Raw genomic sequence first — 9,166 nt, 5'->3', positions numbered from 1 at the left:
TAAGAAACACACACTTGTGTGTGAATGAATGAATTCACTAGAATGAATAAGATAGAAGTATATAAGATCAATATATATTAGCAAATAATAATTTTTAATGGAATTAGGAAAACTGCCTTCACAACAGTAAAGAAATAAAATCTTAAAAAATAGATTTAACTAAAGAAGTGCAAGATGTATCTTGAGAACAACTAAGCATTGCTAAAATGAATTAAGGAAGATCTAATAGTGATATTCACAGTTCACGGATTAGATACTCAATAAAGGAATTCTCACCAAATTGATCTCTACAGACAATAAATTAAAGTACTACCAAAAGCCTAGTAAATTTTCTTCCTTTCTTCCTATGTTTATTTTCTCCCTTTGACTTTTATAGAATGTCAAATTGATCTTAAAATTTATATGGAAATGTAAAGAACCAGGAATAATCAAGACAACTTTGAAAAAGAAGAAAAAAGTGGAAAATTCAATTTCAAAACTTAAACATAAAGGCACCACAAACGAGAGACTATAGTTTTGGCATAAGATGGCCATATAAACCATGGGAAATGGAAGGGGCGGAGCAACATGGCGGCGAGGAGACGCTGCGAGTAAGATCTCCCATTAAAAAAAGTTAATAGGGAGGAAAAGCGGCAGGTCCCAGTGAGAACTGGGACACGGAAGATAAACGGACAACTCCAGCAAACTGCCCGAAGAAGAAAGTTGCCATAAAAGAGGACGAGAAGGGAGGGAAGCGCAGAACCCTGCTCCCCTCCCCCGCCCACAGAGGCGGCACTCTCCGACCGGCAGAGACGAGGGAAACAACAAACCAAAACGCCCAACAAGAAAAACGGATGCAGCAAGCGGGACTGTGAGTGGAAAGGAACTATTTCAGCCACCACACCCCGTGAACGGGAGCTGAGGCGAACCCTGCAGGATCCACCACGGAGGTGAGCTCCACGCGCAATTAAAGAGAGCCCCGCCCACCAGGAGGAGACCAGCACCAGCACACAGCCCCGGCCCCCCGGTAAGCTTGCGCGAAAGCGGTGCTCGGATTGCAGCTGCCCAGGCCCCTGCGCCTGCGACCTAGGCTTGCGGGGAGACGGCGGAGGCCCTCCCTGAGCGAGCAGGAACAAGGTGCCCAGGCAGGGGAGCGGGATTCAAAAGGCGCCATTCCCGCGCCACTGATCTGGGCTACAGCCCGCGTCCTGGAACTGAGGGCTTTGGAACTGAGACCCGGGCGGAGGCCCTCCCTGAGTGAGCAGGAACAAGGCGCCCAGGCAGGGGAGCGGGATTCAAAAGGCGCCATTCCCGCGCCACTGATCTGGGCTACAGCCCGCGTCCTGGAACTGAGGGCTTTGGAACTGAGACCCGGGGCACGAAATTAGGGGCGTGGGTTCCCCACGACGGTGGGGCACAAGGCAGACACAGCACCCCAAAGCCGTTGAGGTGTACCCTACCATCCCCGCTCTGCTCCCTGTCCCACGGGGTGGAAAATCAGCTCCCCAAGGGCTCTAGGAGAGATCTCTGGTGCCACCTAGCGACTTGACCCCAGCACAGGCTACTGAAGGAGCTAGTGGCCAGCTGGGGAGTTAGCCCACACCGGGCCCCTTCTGAACAAGTAGTCTGAGCCCACAGGGAGAGCGAGCACCCACAGCCGGGGCAGACCAGGCGCGCAGAAGAGTGTGCCTGAGACCAGAAGCGCAGGGAGTGTGTCCCACATCACCATTTTAGAACAGGGACATTTCTTCAGTAAAAACTACCTGCAGAAGGCTTCCTCAGGAGCCAGAGGTGAGCGGGGGAAGTTCGCCCACGCCAGACCCCCTCTGGCCTGCAGTCCAAGCCCAGAGGGGAGCAGGAACCCACCGCCGGGGCAGACCAGGCGCACAGGGGAGTGTGTCCCCACATCGGCATTTTAGAACAGGGACCTTTCTCCAGTAAAGGCTGCTTGAAACTGACAGATGACTCCTGGAAGAACCAGAGGGGAACAGAGAAGCCCACCCAAGATGCCGGCAAGTCCCAACAACACAGTGTCCCAACGCATACGGCAAATTAGAAAACAGACAGTAGGGAGGAGAAGAACCACACGCAACCTAGCAACTCTCCAGAGAAAAAGCACACCACAAAAAGAAAGCCAGCCCCCAGATTGCAACGACAATAACTTGGAAGAATTTCTGAGCCTTCCAGAAAGAGAATTTAAAATTGCCGTGATTAAAAAACTGACAGAAGTCATAAAGGAAAACAATGATAAGGGAAAAATAATCAACGATCAGAAGAATGCAATTGAGTCCCTAGAGAGGGAAAACAATGGTCAGAAGAAAGAAATTGAGTCCCTAAAGAGGGAAGTAAAAGAAATGCAGGAGATCAAAGAATTAATGGAAGAACTAAAGAATTCTGGGAAAAGCAATGAAAGCAGAATAGATGAAATGGAAGAACGAATAAGTAATCTTGAAGACACAGAAATAAAAAGAACCAAAACAGAAAAGGAAAGAGAAGTACGAAGGAAAAAGAACGAAGAAAGACTTCGGGAACTATCTGACTCCATGAGGAAAGGAAATATAAGAGTTATAGGAATACCAGAAGGAGAGGAGAGAGATGTAGGAACAGAGAAAATATTCAAAGAGATAATTGAAGAGAACTTCCCAAATGTGAAGAAGGAGCTGAAAATTGATATACAAGAAGCAAGAAGAACACCAAACTTCCACGACGAAAGGAAAAATACAGCAAGACACATAATAGTAAAGCTCCCAAGAATCCAGGACAAGGAAAAAATAATGAAGCTGGCAAGAGGGAAGAAACAGATAACATTCAAAGGAAAACCAATCAGGCTGACATCAGACTTCTCCGAAGAAACACTACGGGCAAGGAGAGAGTGGAGGGACATAGTCAACAGACTCCAAGAAAACAGATGCCAACCAAGAATACTCTATCCCGCAAAGCTCTCCTTCCTCTTTGAAGAAAGAATATGGACCTTCCCAGACAAACAGAAACTCCGGAATTTCATTGCAACTAAACCCCCACTCCAAAAAATACTACAAGGAGTCCTAAAGCCAGAACCTCAGAGCGACGAATAACAATGAAAGAAGGCCAAAAAAAAAAAAAAGTTATTAAAAGAATAAATAAATAAAATCAAAGGAAAGACAAACACAATGGCAAATACAGATGTTAACATATCAATATTAACTCTAAATGTAAATGGACTAAACTCTTCAATAAAAAGACACAGAGTTGCAGCCTGGATTAAGAAACAAAACCCAACCTTTTGCTGTCTCCAGGAAACACATTTAGCTACAAAAGATAAAAATAGGCTCAAAGTTAAAGGATGGAAAACAATCCTACAAGCAAATGGACCAAAAAAGAAAGCAGGAACAGCTATACTTATATCAGATAAAACAGATTTCAAACTCAAAGAGATAAAAAGAGACCCCAATGGTCACTACATTATGATCAAGGGGACAATACTTCAAGAAGAAATAACACTCATTAACATATACTCACCAAACGAAGGAGCACCAAAATATATCAGACAACTGTTGTCCTCTCTGAAAACAGACATCAGAGAAAACACATACGTAGTGGGAGACTTCAACACACCACTATCAACAATGGATAGATCAACAAGACAAAAAATAAGTAAAGAAACCAAAGCTCTAAATAAAGACCTAGAGCAATTGGGCTTAACAGACATCTATAGAACACTAAACCCCAAAAAAATGGAGTACACATTTTTCTCAAGCGCACACGGATCATTCTCCAGGATCGATCACATACTGGGGCACAAGACAAACATCAACAGATACACCAAGATTGAAATCATATCAACCATCTTTTCTGACCATGAAGGCATCAAACTAGAAATAAACCATAAAAAGAAGGCAAGGAACTTTCCTACCTCATGGAGATTAAAAACCACACTACTGGAAGACCATTGGACTAAGGAGGAGATCAAAGAAGAAATTAAAAAATTTTTTGAATTGAACGACAAGGAGGACACCAATATCCTAAATGTATGGGATGCAGCAAAAGCAGTAATAAGAGGAAAATATATAGCAATAGAAGCTCACATCAAGAAACAAGAAAGAACGCAAAGAAACAACCTAATCTCGAAGCTCAAAGATCTAGAAAAAGAACAACAAAAAAACCCCAAAACCAGTAGAAGAAAAGAAATAATAAAAACCAAAGCAGAAATAAATGAAATTGAAACTAAAAAAACAATCCAAAAGATCAATGAAACCAAGAGCTGGTTCTTTGAAAAAATCAATAAAATAGACAAACCCCTAGCCAGGCTCACAAAGGAAAAAAGGGAGAAAGCACAAATAAACAGGATCATCAATGAAAGAGGAGAAATCACAACGGACACAGCAGAAATCAAAAGAATAATCAGTAACTACTATGAACAGTTATATGGAAACAAGTTTAACAATCTAGAGGAGATGGACAAATTCCTACAACTCTACAATCACCCAAAGCTAGATAAAGAAGAAATAGAACACCTAAACAGACCAATTACAATTAGCGAAATTGAAATGGTAATCAAAAACCTCCCCAAAAACAAAAGCCCAGGACCTGATGGATTTACAAATGAATTCTACCAAACATTCAGAGACGAATTAGTGCCTATCCTTCACAAACTCTTCCAAAAAATTGAGAAGGAAGGGACAATACCAAACACGTTCTATGAAGCCAACATTACACTAATACCAAAACCGAACAAGGACAACACAAAAAAGGAAAACTACAGGCCAATCTCCCTAATGAACACTGATGCAAAAATCCTGAATAAAATTTTAGCTATCAGAATCCAACAATGTATCCATAAGATAATTCACCACGACCAAGTTGGATTCATTCCAGGGACACAAGGATGGTTTAACATCCGAAAATCAATCAACGTTATCCAACACATCAACGAAAAGAAATATAAAAACCATATGATAATATCAATAGATGCTGAGAAAGCTTTCGACAAAGTGCAACACCCATTCATGATAAAAGCCCTTGAAATTCTTGGGATACAAGGAACATACCTCAACATCATAAAGGCCATCTATGACAAGCCAACAGCCAGTATCATTCTCAATGGTGAAAAGCTGAAAGCAATTCCATTAAGATCTGGAACAAGACAAGGATGTCCACTCTCACCATTGCTTTTCAATATAATACTGGAAGTCCTAGCCAGGGCAATAAGACAAGAGAAAGACATCCAAGGAATCCAAATAGGAAAAGAAGAAGTCAAACTATCACTATTTGCAGACGATATGATATTATACATAGAGAACCCCAAAAACTCCACAGAAAAGCTAATTCAACTCATCAATCAGTTCAGTAAAGTGGCAGGATACAAAATCAACACGCAAAAGTCAGTAGCCTTCCTATACACAAACAATAAATCTGAAGAAGAAGAAATCAAAAAGACCATCCCTTTTGTCATTGAAACAAAAAAAATCAAATATTTGGGAATAAATCTAACAAAAGAGGTAAAGGACCTATACAAAGAAAACTATAAAACACTGTTAAAAGAAATAGAAGAAGACACAAAGAAATGGAGAGACATCCCCTGCTCATGGATTGGAAGAATAAACATTATTAAAATGGCCATCCTTCCAAAAGCAATATACAGATTCAATGCTATTCCAATCAAAATTTCAATGTCATTCTTCAAAGAAATAGAACAATTATTGATGAAATTCATATGGAATCACAAAAAACCCCGAATAGCCAAAGCTCTCCTGAAAAAAAAAGAAGGGAATGGAGGCATCAGACTCCCAGACTTCAAACTATACTACAAAGCCATAATCATCAAAACCGCATGGTATTGGAACAAGAACAGACATACAGACCAATGGAATCGAATAGAAAATCCAGAAATAAACCCACAGGTTTATGGTCAACTAATCTTTGACAAAGGAGCAAAGACTATGCATTGGAGCAAAGAAAGTTTGTTCAATAAATGGTGCTGGGAAAACTGGGTCGCTACATGCAAAAGAATGAAGCTTGACCACCACCTCACACCATACACAAAAATCAACTCAAAATGGATTAAAGAACTAGACATAAGACCTGAAACCATAAAATATATAGAAGGAAATATAGGCGAAACACTACGTGATTTGCACATCAAAGACATCTTTACAGACACATCACCCAAAGCAGTGATAGTGAAGGCAAAGATAAACAGCTGGGACTATATCAAATTAAAGAGCTTTTGCACAGCAAAAGAGACAATAACAAAAACAAAGAGAAACCCCACCAACTGGGAGAACATTTTTGCACCCAACACTAATGATAAAGGACTGATCACAAAAATCTGCAAAGAGCTGATGAGTCTCAACAACAACAAAGAAAATAATCCAGTCAAAAAATGGGCAGAAGAGCTTAAAAGAAACTTCTCTGAAGAGGAAATGCAAATGGCCAACAGGCATATGAAAAAATGTTCAACATCACTTGTCATCAGGGAAATGCAAATCAAAACTACCATGAGATACCATCTTACACCAGTGAGAATGGCACATATTAAAAAAACTAGCAACAACAAATGTTGGCGAGGGTGTGGAGAAAAAGGAACTCTTCTGCACTGTTGGTGGGAGTGCAAACTGGTCCAACCACTGTGGAAAGCTGTGTGGAGATTTCTGGACCTACTAAACATAGAGCTTCCATATGACCCAGCAATTCCACTCCTAGGTATTTACCCAAAGGACACAGAAACATCCATTCCAAAGAACACCTGCACCCCTATGTTTATAGCAGCACTGTTTACAATAGCTAAGCTTTGGAAACAACCCAAATGCCCAAAAATAGATGACTGGATCAAGAAGATGTGGTACATATATACCATGGAATATTACTCAGCATTCAAAAAAGATAAACACATGCAATTTGCTGCAACATGGATGGCGCTGGAAGGGATCATGCTCAGCGAAATAAGCCAAAAAGAAAAAGAAAAATACCGGATGGTCTCACTCATAGCAGGAATCTAGAAAACTTAAATAAGGGACCAGGAAAATGAATAACTATAAGAAAGTGAAAATCAAAATCAACAAAAAACTATGAACCAGAGACACTTTTAGGGGGGCGGGGCGGGAGGGGAGGGATTGGGGTCAGAATGGGGGGCTGCAATTGTATGGGGAATATAACAATAAAATTTTATAAAAAAAAAAAATAAAAAATAAACCATGGGAAATGAATTAAAAAATAAAACTTTATACTTAAGGTTAAAAAATTCATTGTTTTGTTTCTTTATAATAAACCCTTTAAGACTTTGAAGTGTGACTTGGTGTTGATAAATTCTTTTAGATTTTGCTCTTCAGTAAAACTCCGGTCTTGAATTTTAATCTTGCAAAGGATTCTGGGTTGGATAACTTTCTCTTTTAAGTACTTTAAATATCTTCTGCCAATCCCTTTGTGCTTATGTTTCCACTGAAAAGTCCACTGGCAGTCTGGTATTCCCTCTTAAGTCACCCTTTATTCTCTTGATGCTTTTAGTACTCTGCCCTTGTCATGTATTCAACAGTGTTACTTGATGTGTGTCTGTCTAGTATTATCTTGTTTAGGGCTCTTCGGGCCTCTTGGGGTTCAGAATATCTGGCTTGCTTCCAACTTTCCCAAGTTCTCAACAATTATTTCTTTAAATAAATTTTCTATCTTTCTCTTCGTCACCTCTTTCTAGGATCCCCATATGCTATTTCTCTTTAGGTTATCCCAAAAGGCATTTTCACTATTTTCGTATTTTTTCCATTGTTCTATTTGTATTTTCTCTGACATCGTGTTTTCAAGTTCATTAATTCTCTTCATTACTTGCAGCTATCTACTGTTGTGGTCCTCCACTTTATTTTTTAGTTCAGTTTCAGTATTTCTTGACTTCATTACTTCTAACTGCCATCTATTACTTGGCCTTCATTCTGATGTTGTTTTACGTTCTCCATTGTTTTTTGATTTCCAGACAGTGTTATAACTATTACCTTGAGCACCTCTTCAGCCATGCTCCATAGGATTGTAACTCCTCCTGGAATGTTTTTCTACAACATTTGTAACATCATCTTCTGTCTCTACATTTTTAATTTTCATGGGTTGTAACAGGGATAGACGGTTCAAATTTCAGCCTTTAAACCTACTGAAGTAATCAGACAACTGGTACCAATAAGGGACAGTAGGTAAAAAAGAAGGACTGAATAGGCAGCAAAGGATCACCTCCAGTGAGCAGCAGGGATTGAAGCTCCCTACTGTGCTGTGGATACCAACTTACATGGTAGTGATTCACCTCTAGACTGTTTCTGAGCAAGATGTAGTTTTCCACACATACAGTTGATATGGGGTCACAGGCCAGAAATACCTCTTTTCTAGCACAGAGCCTTATCCTGAGACTGTGTGTATCTGCTCCTGTTATTGCAGGTGCTTAAACTCTGGTTTATACAAGTGTTCATTTGTTTTGATTTCAGCCCTGAGATGTAGGATGGCAGGTGTTTAAAATAACCCAGCTTAAGCCTACGTGAGGACACGTGATCCAATCTGTTTCTTTAGACGACCATTCCCTGACTCCCTCCAGCTCAGTTGGTATTTGTAAGAATTGCTTGGTATGGGAAAAAACCATCACACATTTGGTGACCAGAAGTAAAGTGTTTTGGGGCCTCCCCGGTGGCGCAGCGGTTGAGCGCTGGGTTGTGAAGCTGCCCGCAGCCTCTGCAGCGCTGGTTCGATCCCTGGCTGCTCCCCGGCCACCGGAGGACGGTCCCACATGGCATGCAGACCTCGCCTGCCGCCCGCTGCTCCCCTCAGCAGTGTACCTTGGTCCATCTGCCTGCTCTGCTCCCCACTCTGACTCTGGTGAATTCTCTCACCCTCCTGCACTTCTGACTGTACCCAATGCTTGTATAAATAAATCTTTAAAAAAAAAAAAAAGTAAAGTGTTTTATATAAGTAGTAAAGGAGACCCACAGGAAAGAAACACACCATAGGGAAGAGCTGGGATTTTTCCTATATGGAGAAGAAATGAAACTGAGTTTTTTTTATCTTTTATACCTAATAAACACTACTTCAGCCAGGTGGTTAAAGTCTCTATCAACAATCATAAATTGTGTCAATAGTATGTGCTATTGATATGATGTAGTCTGCTTCTCACTAACCAATAACCCCAGTCCTATCATGAGAAAACACCAAACAAATGCCAATGGTAAGGCAGCCTACAAAATAT

The sequence above is a fragment of the Talpa europaea genome, assembly GCF_964194135.1.
Source record: "Talpa europaea genome assembly, chromosome: 9".
NCBI lineage: Eukaryota > Metazoa > Chordata > Mammalia > Eulipotyphla > Talpidae > Talpa > Talpa europaea.
The sequence above is the reverse complement of the archived record's forward strand: the minus strand, read 5'-3'. Positions refer to the sequence as shown.